The sequence below is a fragment of the Marmota marmota genome, unplaced genomic scaffold (assembly GCF_001458135.2).
Source record: "Marmota marmota marmota unplaced genomic scaffold, marMar, whole genome shotgun sequence".
Lineage (NCBI taxonomy): Eukaryota > Metazoa > Chordata > Mammalia > Rodentia > Sciuridae > Marmota > Marmota marmota.
The window spans coordinates 13810503-13833380 of record NW_025999968.1 but is presented as its reverse complement, the minus strand read 5'-3'; positions in this window follow the sequence as shown (position 1 = coordinate 13833380).

The window sequence follows — 22878 nt, the reverse complement described above, 5'->3', positions numbered from 1 at the left end:
TCAAGATTAATGAATTAGCAGATGTAGTAATAGAGTGACTGTGAAGAAGATGTGGCCTCCATTATCCACTTAGCAGTAGTTCAAACAGGGATGTGGATATTAACCTGGCTTTGTAAATTGCATTATGAAAAGCTACCCAGGCCACTGCAGTCATTTCAGAGTGCTATGGGTCTCCCTGCTTCCATCTGACATCCAGATGGACAGGAAGGGTTATGCAGATGGGATGGTAAATGAGGATTACTTTATAGTTTGTTTCCTGGAGTGAAGGGGATGGGGACGGAATCCTAAGGAAGATAATGCTGTCATTGCAGCTAGAACAATGGCATTTTAAAAAGCATAACCTAATAAATATTAATTTAGCACTAATATTATTTTTAAAGTCTTTAACCCAATATTACATTTAACTGATGACTTCACTGCATTTTTTGAGGGTTTGTACTATGCACAGCACAATGTCGTGCATATTTGAAATTGAAGTGGAAGTTCTGCATGAAACTCATCAAATCTAAGAACTTCATAAACATTCTACAGTGTTGTTCATCATACTGGGGAAATTGCATTTATTGAATAAGTCAAAGAGAAAGACCTGATGTATGTTTTCACTACTAAGGAAAGAGCAATAAGAATTAAAATAGGAAAGCAAAACCAAGCATGAGGTAGGTTTGATGAGAATGTCATCCATGATTTACCCAACGGATCTTAAGAGCAATGGATTTTCAGCTACTAAAGTGAGTTATTTCCCTCTGAATGTGTCCACCACATGGAATCTTGAACCGGAAACCCTCTCATGACTCGACCATGCATTTTTAGACTTGTTTCATCTCAGGACTCAGAGAACTTCGGTTTTGTTGATGCTTGCTCACAATATTCTCAAGAAACATGAAAGGGATCACCTAATCTTCAGACAGAAAAACAGACTAGGAACGAATCAGCGACATTAAAGACAGAGAAAAGTTAAAGTTAAAGAGAGGAAAAACTAAGACTAGGAAAGAGTCAGGGACATGCTCAAGATTGCAAAAGCACCACCTATACTGGAAATAGAAGTAACTTCTGTCTTTCCAATCAGCAATCTTCCCTTATACACATTGTCTATGCAATTTCCAAGTGACCACCTCTATTGATAAACTGAAATAATACTGAATCCTATATAATCATGCTAAAAGAACAAAATTTAATGACTATGCAATATCTGCCTCTCTGGAGATAGGAAGGTCGTTCCATTATCACTCTTTAGCAAATTGCTAAGCAGCAACTCAAAAAAGAATCTAAGGCTGAATGTCATACTTTGGAGTTGATACCCTGGTTTCTGTAATAGAATTTTCACTTTTGCACTCACAAATGACAACTGAGCTGAGAAGGAGAAGAGATGCCAAAATGCAATTTGTGAGTTTAGGGGAAAAAAAAGTCTCTAATGAAAAAAAAAATCTAAAACTAAAATTGAATGGTTAAAATCAATGCTTAATGCTCAGGATAATAAGTAAGAGCGACTTTTAATTAGTGCTTCTTATGGTGCACACAGATTATTGTATTCTTTATAAAGGTAGAAAATTAGTTTCCCTTGATAGACTCTGGATTGCTTTTACACAAGATAATCTGTTTCACAATGAGAAAGAGAAGTATTTGAACCTTCACCCACATTAAGTCACAAGAATAAGCACCCATGAGTGGCTTGTCATTCCTTAGAGATTCCTGATCATCAGATAAAACATGTGGGCCCATCCAGATAATGAATTATCAGTAATTTTCAAATATGCTGTCAGGTGAATGGCAGTTAGGAGAGGTATGTAATTCTATCATTCTGTGCTGCTCTTAATTCAGTGACAAAAGTCATTAAACTTGGGATGACTTATAAGGAGCCTATGCAGCAAAAAGGTGTTTTCCATTACACATGTACATCCAAGCTTTAGCTCATGACAGATGTAGAAGGTTGTACAAATAAAACACTTCATGAACCGTACAGGTTTAAAAACTGGTAAGTGTCTCAGAATGCAGGTGGCCCCACTACGCTTATAGAAGCATGCCCAACTGAGAAGACTTTAAGCTTAAATGAATGGATTTTAAGCCTAAATTTGTATCTTTTATACACTCCTAAAAAAAATAAATTTTATCCATCTCTTCCTATAAAATAGGCAATATGGTAAAAATGGAAAAAACACACAAAGAGGAGAAGCCAGAATTGTACTTGGAATTTTAATTATCTTTCATATTTTCCCCATCTCCAAAATAATAATGATAATACTATAACAGAACTGTGAGTATAATAAATGTATAAAGGTCTGTACAAATATAACACAAAATTGTATAAATAAAATGTATATGTACTAATTGGGATATTAATGTGTGGTCTTAATTATTATGCAAGTTAAAATGTTTACCTATTTTTTCTTTGAGTTATACTTACACCATATTATTTATTTTTGAAAATGTTCTCCAAAAGAAATTTTCGATTAATTGATGCATTTATAACTTCATAAGACAGTGTTTAAAAGAGAATTATAAATCTGTTAATTGTACTTGCTTAAATTTCTTTGGAATTGTGGAATTGTAATATAATAAAATTATAGTTTCCCCTCAGAAATCTTGAGGGTTTGGTTCTGGACCCACCATAGAGACTAAAATCTGAAGATACTCAAGTGGTTCATATAAAATGTGTGTGTGTGTGTGTGTGTGTGTGTATAAAATGTAACTGGGTGCCATAGTGCACACCTGTAATCCCAATGACTCAGAAAACTGAAGCAGGAGGATTGCAAGCTCAAGGTTAGCCTCAGCAACTTAGTGAGGCCACAAGCAACCTAGTAAGAACCTATATCAAAACAAAAAATAAAAAGGGGTGGGCATGTGGGTCAATGATCAAGTGCCCCTGGATTCAATCCTTTGTATCAAAAAAAAAAAAGTAAATGTAAAAATATAAAATGTATGAAAAGAGTTCATGTGTGTAGCCTATCCACATTTTTATGTATATTTTAAGTCATCTTTAGATGACATATAACACCTAATATGAGGTAAAAACTATTTAAATATATTTAGACAAAAATGACAAGAAAAAAATTCTGCATATGTTCATTTCACATAATTTCTTTTTTCTGAATATTTCCAATCTGCAGTTGGTTGAATCCACGGATATCAAACCCACAGACATGGAGGGCCCGCCCTTCATATTGGATCTCTACTCCCTGTTTACTTATACACAACTCCTTAGACATCGGAATCCTTGAAGTGGTAAGTGTTAGTTAATGAGATCACTGATTCTTGGAAATTCTGAATATCCTGGGAATGAAGGCTGAAAGCCAGGGGTTAGAGAGTTGGGAATTTCAGGCCTAAATCCTAACCTCTGGGGAGGAAAAAGAGGCTAAAAATTGTGATTCACAAGTGGCTGATGACTAAGTCAGTCATACCTACGTAATGAAGCTTCCATAAAAACCCAAAGGGACAAGGTTCAGAAGGATTTCAGGCGTGCCTTGAGGCATAAAATCTCAGCTCCCCTGACCCCATACATTACCCTAGGCATCTCTTCCATCTGGCTCTTCCTGTGTTATCCTTGGTAATAAATTGACAATAGTAAGTAAAGTGTTTTTGCAAGTTCTTTAAACCACTCTAGCAAGTTTTCAAGCCAGAGAAGGGGGTTTGCGAACCTCCAATTTGTAGACAAGTTGAACAAATATTGTGGGCCATATGGAACCTACTATATGTGACAGACATCTGAAAAGGAGATAGTCTCACGGGACTGAGCTCTTCAACCTGTGGGCTCTCTGCTAACTCAAGCTAGTGTAAGAATTGAAATAAATATTGGGTACCCAACCAGAGTCAAAAAACAGTCTTGTTGTGGAAAATTCCATACATTTTGGTAACCAGAGCGTTGTAAGACTATATAAGAGGAAAAATGTTGTTATGGCCTATAATACAGGGACAATGCAATGTCACCACAAGACTAATTATTAGCAAACCATGGCAAACATATCCATTGCTGTTTAGTTAAAAACACAATTTGGAGCAGAAAACTTTTTGCATTTCTTGAACATTTCCTCTTACAGTACCTTGGAAACTTGGGACTGATGTTTAGTAAATTGTTCACAATAATTATTTTTAAATTTTCAAATTATAAGTAAAAGTCTCTGATTGATGAAGCACAAGTGTATAGTCATGTGATTTATGAGTCATGTCAGTTATTCATCTATCTGGAAGTGACTGATTTATTCATCCAGAGAGTTGTTTCCAAGTCATGCAACTGCTTTGTGAACATGACTGATTTAGAATCTCAGGAGATGATGAATGGTTCATGTGCTTGATTTATAAGATGTATTACTGACTTATAATTCCTCCATCTGAGGCAGAAGTCAGTGCTTTATACTTGGGATATAAATATCCATTTTATTAATGAAAAAGATTGATTTATTTTACTTATTTGTATACACAGGCTTTAAATTTTAGCCATAGTCATGCCCTACATCCCTGTGATTCTCAGATAGGTCTCTTTTCTAAGTACAAATTGCATAATTACAGTTGGGTTTATGCAAGCTTGTTGTGCATGGAGTAATATGTTCTTTCAGAACATGCTCTGATCAAGATGAATTCTTTTTTTTTTTTTTTTTTTTAATATTTATTTATTTATTTATTTTAGTTTTAGGCGGACACAACATCTTTGTTTGTATGTGGTGCTGAGGATCGAACCCGGGCCGCACGCACGCCAGGCGAGCGCTCTACCACTTGAGCCACATCCCCAGCCCCAAGATGAATTCTTTACTTTTTATTTTTTGGGGGTGAAATACATAAGTCTGGTTGTTTTGTCTCTCTCCTCTTATTCTCTGTTCTTATCCTTTCTTTCTTTCTTTCTTTTTTTTTTTTTGGTCATACAATCATAACTCTCCCTTTGGGATTTCAGATGTCACTTCAGCCATCAAAATCTAGCTTTGTGGTGGCCTTATGGGCATTACTGCTAAACACTGGGTTGCACTGTGAGGGAGGTAGTACCAGTTCCTGTGGGACACAATGCTGGCAGCCTGTAGAGAGCAAGCTGCTCTCAGGACAAAGGTAGAGTGACCTGACAGTCACCTTGAAAAGGTGGTGGGGGTCTGGGCCAATAGTTGGGAAGAAGCCAAGTCTGAATATTGTTTTCAAATTTGTGATACTGAGGGTACTTAGGACAAAGGAATAGCATACAATAATATAGAATCACATGATAACCGGACCATTTGAAGCCAGGTGTTCATGGTTCTAAGGAATAACATAGTATTTAATATTTATTGCATGGACTAGTGTATGTCAGATTCTGTACTGGGGCTTTGTGGAAGTAAAGTTGATCATTGAACCAATCTTTTAAGTAAACACCAATATCACCACTTTTAGAGAAAGACAAATCCAGAAAGGTTAATTATCTTACCCAAGTTCACAGAAGTGATAGAACCAGGAATCAAAAGCAGCTGTTCTCTAAAGTCTCCTTAAAGGTGCCAGGCACAGTGGCCCACACCTATAATCCCAGCTACTAAGGAGGCAGGAGATTCACAAGTTCGAGGCTAGTATGAGCAATTTAGGGAGATCTTATCTCAAATTAAAAAATTAAAAGAGCTAGGGATTTAGCTTAGTGGTAGAGTACCATTGGGTTCAATAGCCAGTACTATAAAAATACATAAATATATCAATAAATAAAGTATCTCCTGAGGATAGAATAAAAGGTAAGTTGGTTTCAGAGCCAGATAAAACAGTTTGGAAGAGAAAGTAGGTGAGAATTTCAGATATCAAGAACAGTAAAGAGAACCAGTGTTGTGCCTAAAATAAAATGGACTCAATAACTTTATTAAGCAAATGTTGATAGAAGACATGGGGGAAGTTATTACAGTCTTTTCATGACATTGGTGAATGTAGGCTATCTGTATGGCTCTGAACTGAATTAGGAAAGGTAAAGGAAATGAGCAAAGATAAAGGATTACCATAATTTAAAAATATACATGGTATAATATTTTTGTTATGAACTCTTTGGTTAAATACTAGCTTTTAAAATCATTATTTCAATCATAAAATCAATTTATTACTATGGAAAAAAGCCAAGTCTGAATATTGTTTTCAAATTTGTGATACTGAGGGCATTTGTAAAAATACATCAGCATTAAAGTCAGGACTTTCTAATTCCTGACTTTCTAAAAACTGAGATTGAACTTAACCTATCATCATAAACAACTGGTAAACTGGACAAAAATATATGAGACATCTGTTTTCAGATGTTAGAGAGCAGAGAGCAAAAAAATGTGGTCACTGTGATAAGGGAAGCAGGAAGTGAGTTTTCTGTCTGAAGGCTGTTTTTTAGATCTTAAGCTCAGTGGTAGTGAGTTGAGACAATTTGGAGGGAGGAGGTAGGGAAAACAGAGATGGTTTAAATTTGCAACCAAAATAAGATATTGGAAAAAGCTATGCAGAGAGAAAGCTAGAAATCTGAGTAGGAATCACTTTGGGTCTTTGCCTAAATTGTAATCCATGTATGAGTAGGGTGCAGCTTAACATTTATAACCAAAAACAAAAACCAAACAAATCAACCACAAAAGACGAAATGCAAAAGCAAAACCACAAAAAAACCTGAAACAAAAGTTAAGAAGAGTGGAGCATGAGATTAAAGGTGGTCTCCTCAATACAAGGTCATAAGCCTTTGCTTTGAACCCATGCCTGAGCCACTTTTCAAACTCAGATCCCAATGACTTGGTGGGATCTTTGGGAGAAAAAAACCCTCAGCACCATGGCACCAAATATATACCAGCACCATTCCTCAGTACTTTCCCAGAGGGACATATGACCATTTTCTTGAGGGCAAGTCCAGTTTGGGAAGAATTCTGGGACACAGAATATGAGTTGACCTTGATTTCCAGAATAGAATAATACAATATCACTACTGTTGCCCATCACTACTACGGGAGCCTAAAGGAGCCAGGTAATAACACCATAGCTTAAGTTCAGCTCAGGGCAGGTCCACCGTGGTTATTTCTTGTGCTCAGCTGTATAGTTAAAATTGGTATTTCTGAAAGTTGAAGTACCACTCATATAACATTCCTGGTCTCTGAGATAAATTCTGTCATTGTGTGGAATATCCAGCTCTGAAAATGGCTTCATGGTTGAGTAAGCACTAGCCTACCATGATTTTCCAGGATCTGCAAGTTCTCTTCAAAGACTAGCCTGGAAAATTAAATAGAGATGTGATAGGGACCACGCCTCTTGCCTCCTTCTGTTCTTAACAGTGAAGCTTATCTCTGCCACAACCCCCTGCCCTCATCCTGGGATTTGTTCTTGTTTCCAAGAAACACTGCATTACACTGATGTCTGGACAGGACAAGCAAGTGGTGGCTTATGTGCTGGTTGCCTTGGAAAGATGATCCAAACTTTGGGACATAAATCATGCACTTAGAATATAGTCACTTCAGTGAAGGTTTAAAGGATATGATGTCCAGTGCTATGCTATAATATTCCTTATAAAGTAATTGACAAAATTTGTCATCCTACTCCCTTACTACAAAATAGGCTGGTATGTTTTGGGGGGGGGGGTTCTGGAGGCAACGAATTCTATTACTTAGGAATAGTATTCCAGCCAATATACCAATAGCTGCGTGAAAATCTATTAGTTTTAAGTGGAGCCAGAGTAGGTCCAGACTGTGGTAAAATCACCATACTGCTGGAGCCATACAATTCAGCAGAACTTGGTATCAGAAATATTAATGGAAGGAAAGATTCAGTATAGAGATTACGGTAAACTCTAGTGTGTGAGGTACATCACTGGCCTCTAAGATTCTGTATTATAGCCACAGTGTTTATATGTTCTATGGTTCTGATAGAAACAGATAATTTGTGGAAATTCAAGTGACATTATTGATAAGCATATTCCAGGGGTTTCTGACATTTCTGCATATTAGAGCAAAGGTGCTCTCTGTTCTGGACTATCTTTTCAAGGATGTCTCTACAGTAAAAAGTCTTAAGAAAAAGAGACAGTCTTTCACTTGATTTCTTTTTCTCTCTTGCAAAAGATAGGGTTGTTTATTATCAAATTGGATTAAAATATTTATTTTCAGGTGAATGTGTGGAAGACTTACTTCCCATTTCAAAATGTTTGGATTCCTTGGGCTCAGAATTCTTTTCTGTAATACAATTCTTTGCATATACTGGTTGTTGTCACCTGTTTTTCTTTCTATTTTCCTAGGAGAATTGGAACAAAGGAAGCCAGCATAAATGTTGCTACTGATATTTCTGGGAGTAATAACATCATTAGTCCCTTTCTTAGGAGTCTTATAGATTCTGCCAGAACTGTGAAACTGCAGACTAATTTATTAGCATGCAAATGGGGCAAATTCCACTTTCTTGCAAGTTTTGGACAGTCTTAACAACTAAGTACTCATTTGTTGTTGATTTTTGAGTCTTATTGTTGACTCAAAATGTGCATTTCACATCTTAGGAAATCTCTGTGGTTTCTAGAAGCACTCATGTTCAATGGGGCCATCCTCTAGACCTGTAAGCACATGTCATAGTGATAATGGAGACGTTCATATTATCTTCTTGCCTATCTCTTCAGTATTCTCTCTTCTCCCTGACAGGAATTGTAACAAGTAGGGTTTCACACCATATAGGTCAAGAAAATGTGTCATCGAGACTCTAGAAAGCTCAGAAGGTTTTGTTCCTCTCAAACTTGGGGCAGACCTTTTCTGTTCAGATCTTGCTCAACCTCTGAGTTTCATTTTTGTTTGGTGATTCCTCACAAATAAAGAATTCATGTAAAATAAGAATTTATGTAAAGGGGGGTTTCCTAGGTTGAAGTTTGTTCTGAGAATTTTAGCAAAGCCACTTAGTGACCAAATTTTTGAAAGAACAGATATTTTCAAATTACTTTATCACTTTTTTTAAAAATAAATTTTTAATCACACAGTTGTACATGTATTCAATTTAATCCCATTTTATCTCAATAAATATCAGCGCAAATTGGAACATAGATATAAAATAATCTAAAAATATAGTTCCCTGGCAAGAAAAAAAAGGTAGAATAAAAGCATTAAAAACTTTATACTAAAATTAAAATTCCATGTTTTGTTATTTACCAAAAAAGAAAGGAAAACATATGTCCTCAAAAGATTTTACATGAATGTTTATAGCTCATTATCACAACAGCTCCAAATTAGAAACTAAACATGTCAACATAACAACACATCAACAAGTGAATGGCTAAACAGTTGTGATATTTTTATAAAAAGGAAACATCTATCAATAAAACAAATTGAGATATGATACATGAAGCAATATGGACAAATCAAACTGTTAAGGCGAGTAAAAGGAGATACATAAAGCTTTTACAGTGTTTTTCCATTTATGTGAATTCTAGAACAGGAGAACTAATATGGTGACTAAGAGTAGACACATCATTGTCTGGGGACTTGGGTTGCTAATTAAGAAATGAGTAAGGCCTAATCTGGGAGAGGGTCCAGAGCCATTGTGCTTCACCGCAGACTGCTCTGCCTGGCTCAGAGGCCTGAAACTTGGAGGAGAAAGGTGGCCATGTGGGTTGCTGCCAGGGGGTTGCATCCTGTATGTTTGCAGCCCAGGAGCTGGGAGACCTGAGGAATTGAATCTAAGCTTTAGAAGATTCCAAGAATAATTGCTGTTCAGCCCTCCAGTTCTTTAAGTGCTAGGATGATGCCTGGAAGCAGAGGATATTGTTTAAATGATGCCCAACGCTCAGGAGACTCTTCCTTTTGACTGGATTCTGAATATCAGCCTTCATTTAAAGGACTCTGCATAAGAAGGTGATTTATGTAGAATTTGTCAGATGGCAGCCACATCATCATTTAATTTGCCAATAGAGCCATGTAAGTGCACAGGAAGTTTGCAGTATGTCCACTGAGAGGGTGAAAAAGTGGTTACAGGCCAAAATTAACTCTGGTTCTTCATTAGAAACTGTAACCACCTGTGACTTTGTAAAAAGAAGTGGCAGTTTAACCTGGAGGATTTTGATATCATGAACTACATAGAGCTCATACAAATGAACAAGTTAGAATATTTTGCCTAATTTGGGTGAGTATGAGTCAGTCAACTCTGGTTTCTACCTAGTTGTGTGAATCTGATATGATGGGAAATACAAATGAAACAAGTACAAGTGACCAATTTATTAACCTTGCAAGAATTCTTCTGGCACACAGATCTCAAAACTTCAGAGGATGATTCTGAAGAGAGAGAGACCACAATAGAATATTTGATATTGCCTAACTTCATTTAAGACAAATGCATAATCTATGAACAAGTGTTTATTAAAACTGGAAATTAAATATGAATTAATTTTGATGAGAAATGCCTATTAAATATATTTAATTAAAATTCTGCTGGATCTTTTAACACTGGCCAGAAAATTTTATGTTTATAGACTGGTAATCATCAAAAGTATTTTTCTTTTAGGTGAATAGGAAAGTACTACCTTTGTTTTTAACATCTAAGCCTTGCCCACCAACCCTTTTTTGTGTGTTATGATTAGTCATACTTTTGAAATAAGTTTTGTGTTTTAGTCTCTTGCTAGTGAAAAAGTGGGACAAAATATGCCTTTGACGTAAAATGCCAAAAGGCATTACTTTTAACACATATTTCCTTTTGTTATGCAAGTGAATATGTTGATATTGGTGTTGGAAAGAATTATGGAATTTATGATGAAAATGACAAGGTAATTCCATAGCAACTCAATTTAAATTAGTTGAAAAATGATTTTGTCCAGGCATCCCAGATGTCTATTGCCCAATGTCCTATTATAGGATGGTTTATGTATGAAAAAGATATTATATTATTCCAGTGTCCTACTTATAGGACATTCTATTTCTCCTATTAATGATAATAAATGACATATAGGTTCTAGATTATGATTTCAAATATATTGTAATGAACCTCCATCAATTTTACTAAAATATTTGTGGAATTGAAAACTAGGGACTTAATGGGTTAAGGAACCAGAATGATTCTTTACCAATGCAAGCAGTACTTTTATATACGTATCTAGTTTTACCTTGTAAATTTATAGTTTTCCTTATTATAAAATCTGCTGTTACATATTCAAAGTGTGAATGCTGTTCACATGAATAACGCACCACATAACTTGAGGGGCACCATTCATAGGTACTACAGCATGATTTTACAATATGCTTTTTATTGCATTAAAACTCTTTTTCAAATGTCCTTAAGTGAGGCTGTCCCTGACACTTTTTGGTTTCAGGGCACCTTGAAGTCAAATGCTTTTGAAGGCTTTCTTAAAGGATGGCTCTAGTCTCCTTGAGAGAAAGCTGCCAGCTTACAATTTATCTGAGGAACATTCCATTTGCTCTTCCAAATGTCTGGTTTGTCTTTTTTGTCATCACTAGACTGAGAAAAGGAGAGGCCATACAAGAATAGTTGTGGTTGATTTATTTCAGTCTTCCTTACTGCAACTTTTATGAGGAGGGAGAAGAGGGAGAGATGATTCTTCATTTCATGTGACTAGTTTTCTTTAAAGTCTGTCACTCTGTACTCATCCATGACTTGATGCTACAATTGACGTTTAGATTGTATAAATACTAGCAGTAGTTTCTCTGAGCCTTTAACATCTAGTTTCCAAAACAGACCAGAGAAGCAAGATTCTTTTCCCATAGGATGCACTAATTCAGTTTCATTTTAAGACAAAGGGTTGGAAGGCAATTTCTCCACTAATATATTAATGTGAAGGAAAGCAGTACATATTTTTGGCATTTTAAGATTTCCTCATTCTGTTTCACTTGGTTTCATTGCTTAAGATAGCCCACGCATGTGGACACATCAGTACTTATTTTTGTGACAGACTCATTTTTCTTGGCATAATGACCTCAAGATATATCCCTATTGCAGATGTTACAAGATTCCCTGAATTATTACAATTGAGTAGTCTTTATTGTTTGTGTATTGCAAATTGCCTTCAATTAGTGTTCAAAGAACTTTTGGGTTGTTTTCACCTATTGGCTTTTAAGAATATTGCTTTAGTGAATGTGTGTACACAAACATCATTTTTTCACTATGTCACTGTCTTTATATTTGTCTGCCTTTCTGACAGTATTAAACGAGTTTGGTTACTGTACTGTTAATATTTTGAATCTGAAAATGTGATGCCTCAAACTTTGATCCTTTTTTGAAAACTGTTGACCTCTTTGTGCTCCCTTGAGATAACACATGATTTTTATGTCACTTTTTCTATTTCTTCAATAAGTGACATTTGGTAATTTTAAGTTGAAGGCAAGGATCATTTACTGTGTTACCCAAGTTACTTTGCCTGTTTATAATATGATTTTACTAATTATTTGTAAGCCCATAGTTGAGGCATTCAGCTCAGAAAAAAATCCTTTTAAAAGTATTACTGCTCCTTGACAATAAACAGGTTGTCCTATGGGCTGTGAAGGAAGTGTGTCACGAGGTAGATGTTGTTTTCATACCTGCAGACACATAAATTTTGCATCATGTATCAAAAAGCAATGATGAGTTTTAAGCCTTCTTATTTAAAAACTGCATTTTATAAAACCCTGGGTATCCTAGATAGTGAATCCTCTGGTAGAAGTGGACAAAGAAAATTGGAATGCATTTACCACTCTAGATGCCATGAAGATGTTCTGTAAATTATGGGAGGTCAAAACATCAGCATTCACAGGAGTGATAAAAGTTATAACCTTCAAGGAGGACTTTAGATACATACATACACAAACACACACACGTATAAGGGCTTTTTATGAAATCACTAAGAAGAAAACCCTGTCATTTCTTCCACCGTGGGTTAACTTGGAACACAAAATGTTTAGTAGAACAGGCTAAGCACAAACAAATGTCACAAGATCTCATTTTTTAGAATAGTGAGGGTGTTTGTCAGGTAACAGCAGAAAGGAAAGTTAAGCAGTTTTGTTTTCATGGGTATTCTATTTTGATTTTGAGCATAAGAAACTTAGAGATATGCTGGGTAAGAATTTGAATGTATTTAACATTATTGAAAAAAGATGTGTGATAATTAAAACGACAAATTGTATGAATATGGTTTTGACCACAGTTAAAATTCAAAAATGCTTATGAGACATATTATTATGAAAGGTTTTAAGGACACCCTCAAATCACATATTTTCTCAGACATACAAATATAGATTAATCAATTACATAGTGAAATGACAATAAAAATAAAATTAAGATAGCAAAAAAAAAAAAAAAAGATTTCCTCATGTGATAATCTATTCCCCTGGTATTGTCTTAAGCAATAATGGAAAATGTTAAATGTTTTTTTGAGGTTTTTGTTCTTACTGTACAGGATATACTAGATAATGGCTTTGCAAAACTTTTATTAAAGGACGTAATAGTAAGTATTTGGAACTTGTGCGCCAAATGGTCTGTGTTGCAACTTTTCAACTCTCTCATCATAGCTGAGAAGCAACCATAAATGCTACTCCAATGAGTAAGGGTGACTGGATTCCAATAAAATTTTGTTTACAAAAACTAGTGGTTGGCTAAAAGGCCACAGTTTGCAAACCACTAAATTAAATATTATTTAATTTTTCCTGATGGTCTAAGGTGTTGTGATTCTACTATAACAAAACAGAGAATATTCTAGAAAAATACTATGTGCTTTGAATAACAAATGTATGTTCCAAGCCAGAAATCTGGAACTGCAAAGTTGTAAACCTAGCCTTTAGATGACAGAAGATTTACTATTGAAGATTATTTCAGAAGCAAAAATTAATTTCTTATCTCTTTCATTCTGTGCACATTCAGGAAATGTATTACATGTATTTCTTTGATAGGAGCGGAGAATGGGTATACTCAGATTAAATGAGTTTGAAATGAAAGATGTATTTTAAAAAGCCTTTGATCAAAAACCATGTTATATTACAAAGGTAAGATGCTATCATGAGTAATTTATGGAACAAGAATTTAATCTTCAAGTATGCCAAATTTAGGACAGAACCCACTTGACATTGTCACAGAATATAAGTGACCTTTCTAGGGTGGTATTTCCTTGATAAAGTATTATGAAAATATATTCTGCTCTTTATAAAATGCAAATTCATTTCAAAGCATATTAAACTTGAATAAATAAATTTTTAATGAAACACAGCGTTGTTTTTGAAATTGACTCTGTTCTCTGACAGATTCTAAATGGATTCATTTCTTTGTGTTCATCCCTTTTCCATAGGTCTATGACTACAATCCCATGATTAATAAATTCTGGACAGTTTGTTGAAACTCTGACACAGTTTGAGGAAGGAATTAATGCACAGCCAGCCTATAAGCTATTTGCTCAACTTCTCTTGTGAAAACCACTCACAAACAGCTGTGTGCACAAGTCATAAATGATAGTCATGAGCATGACTAAAGCATGACTCTCAACAAGGATTCTCCTGGAGTTACTCGTCAACAGTATATTTTTAGTATGTGAAAAGTTACTTAAAAGGGCTCTATCATCACTTAGTTATCTACATCCCATCTAGCCCCTGCTGATTTCAAAATTGATACAGGGACAGAAGCTAATTTACTTTTTTCAAGTCAGAGGAAGACCAGTAAACCGATTTAGGTCTCCAAGTTCTCCAGGGACAGGGTCCATCTGTCCCTTAAATCCCTTTTCCTTCTTCCTGAAGGCATTTGCCTCATAAATTTCATACAAAATATTCAACAGTGTCATGAAACAGAAAGAAGCAGTCTTCATTCTTCACCCCAATCCTCATTAGTCTTTGATTTGATGTGAGCAGGCCCATCCTGCTTGAAATTGCATCTCAGGAGACTTGAAGGTAGAGCTTTGGATGGTGATAATGCTTGGCAAAATTACATCCTAAGACTGGCTTGGAAGGCTCAAGGGGAAAACTCATTCACATTTAAAACGATTGCTACTTCCTGATTCCGATCAAGGCAGAAACACCCACAAACATGAGCACTTTTCCAAATTGTTTTCTGGCACCTCTTTCTCCATTTCCAGCTGGATTCAGGAAATGTGCCAGATGAAAAAAAATAACAACATAGTATAAGGAAGATTTTTTTCTTTCATTTTTTTTCTCTTAGTGCTCCTCCAGAAACACTAATAATACCATCAGAGAGGCATGCTTGCTTTTTCTTGGCACACATTATATTTTTAGAATTATACCCTCAGTCCTCTTGATAGAAATGAGAGCCAGATAGTGTGTGGTGATCGATTGTGTGTGGGGGACAGGAGTGCTGAGCCTAAATACAGAGCCAGGAGAGGGGAAATGTTGTCTCACCTGGATTTCACCCTCACACATGTCTACAAAGTACAGCTGGTCAGGCCAGATCAGATGACGCCCAGGACTTGTACCTTCATGTGTCATCTGGTTTTCTTTCTCATCACATCTGTGAATTTGTTTTTTTCTTACAAAACTATCATACAGCATTGGTAGGACTTTATTCTTGCCAGTGTTTACCTATGAAGATAAGGTGTTAGAAATTAAAATAATAATAATAATAAAACTTCGGCAGAATTTTGGAAAAACTTAAACCCATACTATTGTATGACCTGATAATCCCACTCTTTGGTATTTTCTCAAGACAAATGAAAACATATGTGCATTAAAAATCCTGTGCACAGATGTTTATAACACCTTTAAACATAAGTCCCAAACTGAAAACAACTTACCTGTCCTTCAACTGGGGAATAGATAAGTAATATATCTCTAATATATCCACAAAATGAAATAAAACTCAACAAAATAAAATGAAGATATCAACTACTGAAACTTGTGACAATGTGGATGAATTATTATTATTATTATGCCAAGGAAAGTAAACCAGCCAAAATTTACATGTTGTTTGATTCACTTATATGACATTCTGGAAAAGTCTAAGTAATAGTAATAGAAAGCTGATCAGTGGGGAAACTAGTAAAGGATATGAGGGAAAATTGAGAAGTGATGGATATGTTCTCTATCTTGGTACTGTGGTAGTTACAATCAAAGAACTGAACTCTACAAAGAATGTGTGTAATAAGTAAACTGTATCCCTGTAAGCCCGACTATAAATTAATTAGGCCTAGTTCTACCCTGGTGCTAAGCAAGTTAATGTGTGTTTTTTGTGTCTCTTTTGGTTTCCTGTGTTAAAGAAAATAAAAACTCCCCTCCCCTTCACCTACACCAGCAATCCTACTCACCCACCTATTATGATAAGCTAGACAGAACACTGATTGTTCTTAACTAATTGTTAATTTAATGCTTTCTGACTTCTTTTTAGTTTCCACTTATCTCTAATTATCTTGTTATTTTTCTTCAGCACCCTGCTGTTCTCTTAAATCCCTTATCCTCTGATAGCCAACATAGGATCTACTTTTCTTGTTCTTTCATAGAGACTTCATAAAAGAAGCTTGGGACCCCCACATAAATCTTTGTCTTTACAATGCCTATGAATTGTAGAGATGACCAGTTTGTTTACTCATTGAACAAAAGTATGTTGATGGCCCTAGACACTCTTGTCAAGCAGCTGTGATAGTGCCCTTTGCACAGTGGACGTAGGTCACAGCCTTAATGTTGCTTCCTGCCCAGCATTAAACAATCATAGAAGTACTTATGATGTGGATTAGAAAGGAAAGAAAGAACACTATGAAAGGTTAGATCAGAGTCTGCAAAATTTTCTTGTTGAGACAAAATGTATTTGATGTAATAGTATAAAATGGTATCTGATTAGCAGCTGGGGTCAGTAGAGGGTGAAGGAGATCAATACCTCAGAATATCAGCAACTCATATTAGAAAGCAGAGGTAGGAAAGCTCTGCTTTGGGGACTTAACTGGAACATTAGATAAGGCTGAGAACTTGTTATTGTTTAAATATTAGGTATCCCCCAAAAGTGCATGTGTGAGACAATGCAAGAAAGTTTGGAGGTGAATGATTGGGCTATGAACCTCAACCTAATCAGTGCATTATTCCACTGATATGGAGTTACTTAGTAGTAACTGTAGGCTGGTAGGGTGTGGCTGGAGGAGGTAGGTCATAGGGAGCGTGCTTTAGGGTTTATATTGTGTCTTGTTGAAGGACCTCTCTTTCTGCTTCCTGATTCCACGTCCTTGCCTGTATTCCTCCTTTTCACCTTTCTGCCATGATGTCCTGCCTCAACTCAGACCCAGAGAAATGGAGCCAGCTGTCTATGGACTGAGACCTCTGAAACCATGAGCATCAAATAAACGTTTTCTTCTCTAAAGTTGTTCTTGTGGGGACTTTTGATCACAGGAAAAAAAAAACAAAAACAAAAACAACAACAACAACAAAAAAAACCTGACTGAAACAGACCTGAAAGATGAGTTCCAGCAGTAATAGTAGAGTGGCCTTGATAGGGATTTGGGTTGTAATAATTACAGTGTAGTAACAATAGTACTAATAGAGGTAGTAGAAATACTGAAAGACTGTGTAGGGGGAGACTTTGAAGCAGAAGCACTGTTAACTGGGCATTACTTAATATGAACAAAATTGTTATGATAAAAAATTCTGATGATGGGGGCAGGGGAAGTAGTTCAGTGGTACAGCACTTTCCTGTCACACATGAGGCCCTGGGTTCAATTCCCTGTACAATGACAACCATCACCACCATATATGGGAAGACTCTGTAAGGATTCATAATACGTAAATCTTAAAATATTAGAATAGTTAGTCATAAACGCTATTGTATTTTTACTGACAGCTACTTTTGTTTTTATTCCCAATAAGATATTCCATGTAAGCCAACTGGATCTTTTGTACAGACTCTTGCTATTAAGGCACTCATTTATTGGGGGAAAATAAACACACAGTAAGGAAGAAATTAGAAAACAAGACAGGAATATTTATGTTTTAAAACATCTGCTATAGTAAATGGGAATCCAGGAAGGATGGAATCAAGTAGGTGAGAAGGAATTGCCTCAAGGATGGAGACAGAGGAGGGTGGGGGATGTTGGATTTGAATCTAACTGGCTTAGTGGGGTGGAATGCAGGCCTTTCCAGGCATGGAGTTCTTAAGCAAATCCAGAGCTGCAAGGGAGAGAAATTTACAACAGAAAGCAGGAGCACATTTCACTTAAATTATTAAGATAAGTTGTTTGTCTTTTTCAAAGTGGATTTGTCCCAAACAATATGCTCTGTTCCCATTAGAATCGATACACTGCTTCTTGCCATTACTTCTTGCTCTACTGGGGGAAAAAGCATTATTCTCCCATTATGTGTGCACTTTATTATCTCACTGAAATATGTGCTAGATGCTTTGATGAAATTAGCAAGATTAACATCTATAGCAATAAAAGGTACAGAAGCATCATTCAATTCACTTTTGTATTTTAATATCTGCTGGCTTAGGTTAGGACCTCCTGTGTGAAACACATTTCCGAGATATTTGGTTGTGTTTTCTTCTGTGTGTCTCTTACAATCTGCACAATAAGATTGGAAGCTGTTGAGATCTGAATAGTTGTGTTCGCCTAAAATTCATATGTTGATATCTAATTGCTAGCACAGTAGTATTAAGAAGTGGAGTTTACAGGAAGTGATGAGTTCCTGAGAATAGAGCTTCACATGTGGCATTGGTGCTCTTATGAAAAAGGCCTAAGGAAGTGTATTGGCCCCTCTTCTGCCACACGAGGATGTCTCTGAAGAATGGGCTCTCACCAGACCCTGAAGTATGGGTGTTTTGATCTTGGACTTCTCAGCTTCTAGAATTTTGAGTAATAAATTTATGTTTTTTGTAAATTGTCCAGTCTAAGACATTTTGTTATAGCAGCAGGAACAGGCCAAGACAAAAGCCTTGCCAGGTATCTACCCTGAGTTTTGGGGATGGTCCCACATATGACAAATGCTCAGTGCTAAGGTCCTTAGAACATCAACTCTTCAGGCATCTGATGTGGAAAATCCAGGAGAGGGTAAAGCTTAGACTGCCATGAATTAAAGTTTTGAAGTCAAGGTAAGGGACCACTTTGAGAGATAACAAACTCAACAATGGAAACTAAGGTACTAACAATGAAAAACAAGACAAAACACAAAAACTGAGCACATCCTTGGATGAGTTCACAACAATTTCCTGAATTTTTCTACAAATGACTGGGAGGCTGAGATCTTAATTGTGCCAACTTCTTACCAAAGTAAATTTAGATAATTGGTCATGCAAAACTACCATTCTGTGTGAATATTAAAAATAAGAACAGCTGGGTGTCGTGGCACACTCCTGTTATCCTAAAGGCTTGAGAGGCTTCAACAGGAGGATCACAAGTTCAAAGCCAGTTTCAGCAACTTGGCAAGACCCTATATCAAGGGAAAAAAAGTGGGGGCAGGGATTGGGATGTGGCTTAATTGTAGAGCACTCTGTGTTCATTCAATTCCTGGTACAACAACAACAACAACAACAACAACAAAATACAAAAAGCATGCAAGTATATAATGACAAGCTCATTTTGAATTTTGGTCTAATTTGTTAACCAGAATGATTATCTCAAATGTTATGCTAGCACTCCTTTAAATTCATATTTATTTCAACCATAAGCCCTTGTGAGTCTCTCATAGGTCTCCATAAAATCTTTTTTTTTCTTTTAGTCATTAGCTTTGATTCCCTCTTAATTGCAGATTGCATTTCTTTCCTTCTCAGAGGCTTCTGAATTCTCAATTACCAATTGAGCATGCATTTCTATTCCATTCACACTGATTGATTTCACCTTAACAAAACTTTATTGAGTACCTACATGACCTTGGCCTGACAGACTATGGGGTAACCACACAGATGACTGAGACTTTCTGCTGTCAATTTAGAGGGCAGGAAAGAAACATGAACACACCACTGAGACCTAAGGAATACACCAGCACAACATGAAAACAGATGAGGGAAAGATGAATTTAACCTAAAGAGCTTTGGAATACTTTCAGAAAGTCATGGAACTCCTAAATAGTCCTTGAAATATTGGATAACACAGAGGAATTTGGAAACATGAGTCAGAAAGAGAAACAAGGGAGAAGAGAATCTGGCAATTTCCCTGGGTTAAAAAATTTTTTGGAATGCACCCTCTCCTTGATATCAACATACCTAAGTTTTTCTTTGACTAATATTCTGGTTCAATTGTTTTTCTTTTTTTAAAATTCTGATTTGTAATTCAAACTGTATCTACTGAATCCAGTTTTCTTCTCATCCCTCTTTTTATGTGGGGTAATAATAGACTAGCTCTGCTACTTTTTGCTTTGTTATCTTAGGCCTTGATCTAAAAAGGGATTAAATGACATCATATACCTCACATAAAGAATACCTAGAATCCATGACAGTTAAAATGTCATTGGCATACATTCATATTTAAATCATAGATAATTATATTTACTTGTTAAACTCCTACATATCTATTAATATTTCATTTATATTATGGTTTTTCCCAGATTGCAATTGATTTCAGTGTACTTACACATTATAAAATATGAGCTTTTATAGTCAGGTGGGATCAGAAATCCAAATGATGAAGATAATTAAATCTAAATTATTATTAACTGCCAAAGGGAATGAATAGCAGAAGGGGAAGAAAATTATGTCCAGCACTGAGGGTTCTTTTGAAGGAACAGAATGGCCCTAATAAGGCTTCTCTTTCTAGAAGTCAACCAGTAGCCCCAGCATTTGCATGAGACTGGTAAAGTTTAAACCACAAACATTTCTAACTCAGATCTCAAAGTGTAATCAAATACTTCCACACATAGGGATTTACAATTTGGAAAACTATTATAGTATCCTCATGCTCTAAATTTTCCAGTCCATTCCATGTGTGAGTTTTATTATGACACATGGTTGAAAACACACAAGTCTTAAAATAAGCCTGGAAGAAATTATATACATGATTCTGAAAGATATTTCCCTTTATGTTTTTTTTTTTTTTTTTTGACTAGGACTTCCCCTTCTTAGAGGAGAGGAATTTGTTCCAGAATTGCCTTTTGCTTCAGGGGCAGGATGCTCTCGCTTGCGTGGGTACAAATAGGAAGAGGAAATGCGTACATTTGGCATTGTGCTGAATTTTGGACTTCTTAACATACCTGATGAAAATAACTTCAATATACTGGCAGTGTTTGCTCAGGAGCAACTTCCTTGAGGTAAAACGCAATTTCACAAATGAATTCAAATATTTTAAGGCAACCCCCTCCCCTCAGTACATATTCAAGACATTTAGAAAACACAACCTGATTTTTCCAATGTTTGCTTCTGTGTGCCTAAAGATTTTTATGCTTTACCTTAACAAAATGATAAATGGCCAATTTTTTCATTTTTAGTTGCCCTCTGCCCTGCAGCCTAATGGACATTTCTAAAAATACTCCATGATGTGTTAACATCCCTTAAGTGAAATACAGCATATGAATTAGAGCAACAAATAATTGTGAGTGGAAACAGAAGTTTAGGCACAATTAACAGGACATTGGTTGTCAAGGCTATTCACCATGCTTATTTTTGCTAAAGCTGGATAAGAAAGATCTTAGCCTTATCTATTCCAGTTATTGCAAATTCAGGTCATTATTTGGTGACAATTCTTCAATCAACAATTTACCAATTGGTGCACTCATATTATCCTCTGTTTTGGCAAGTAAAATACAATTTATCTCATCATAAACATTATTTTTACCTGAGGAGTGGTCTCCTGGAGCTAATGAATTGTAGAGATCAGCAGATTTGAAACCTGGTAATGTCCTTTTGTCAAAATAATAAGAGAAGTTAAAGTATTCTTTCCCTGATATGTCTTTCTTAGATTTACATTATCTATGCCTAATAATAAGACTAGAAATTGAACTGTAGCCTTTTGTTGAAGTAAAATTAAAGGAAGGAAGATAAATTATTCTATAAAGAATGACATCAGGTGTGTTTGGGGGAGAATAGGTGAGATCACATTTTTATGTGCAGGTATGTAGGTTTGCAAGGTACACACATGAGTATGTCTGTAGGTGTGTAGAGAGGAGGGTAGGTTAAAAACAGACTATAATTAGATTACTTGTTCTTATTTATGATATGAAACATTAGAAGCAGATTATTCCCCCCATATATTTTAGCAATGAAATATATTTAAAAGAAGAAACTTAATATTGTATTGTAAATGTAATGCTAATACATAATAATTATCAAAATAACTAAAAAACAACTGGAATAAGCTTCATGGTGAAGGTTCAGAAAAACATTGATTTAAATTCTGCCTCTGACTATTACTTCCTGTGAGTCACTGAACACATTACTTTATTTCTCTGACCTTGGTGTCTACACTTGTGCAAAACAAGTAATGATAATAACTCCTACTACATGGAATAACTACGAGATTAAATAATACACATAAGGTTCTTACCCCAGTCCCAGCACATTGTAGGATCTCAATAAATGTTAGAATAACTTTTTGTGTAAATCATGTAGTTTAATGATCTTTGTCCTCAAAGCAGTTGTATGGGAGTGCATACCTCTTGGATGCTGAAGAAGTCCTAAATATTTTTCAGACACTTGCGTATCATGAAAAAAATCAATATAGAGTATTTTAAAAAACATTAGTTAAATTCATTTTTTAAAAACATCTATTTAAAACAAATCTATTTACTTAGTTTTACTTGGACTTATATCTACTATGGATCATAAGCAAAGTATATATGACCCAGAGAAACACTGGGGAACAAGAAAATGTTATACTTTCTTTAAAATCAGAAGAAAAAGTGATGCCTAGATTAAAACTTTTTAATATATACTACCAATATATTCATTTTTATACAAGTGCAGTCTCAATATGGTGTTTATAGTTTTAAATATATATATACTTTATAATAATTAAATAAGCGTGTATGCTTATACACACACACACACACATTGAGAATGTATATATATATATACATTCTCAATGTGTATATGTATATATATATATATATATATATATATATATATATATATATATATTCTCAATGTGTATAT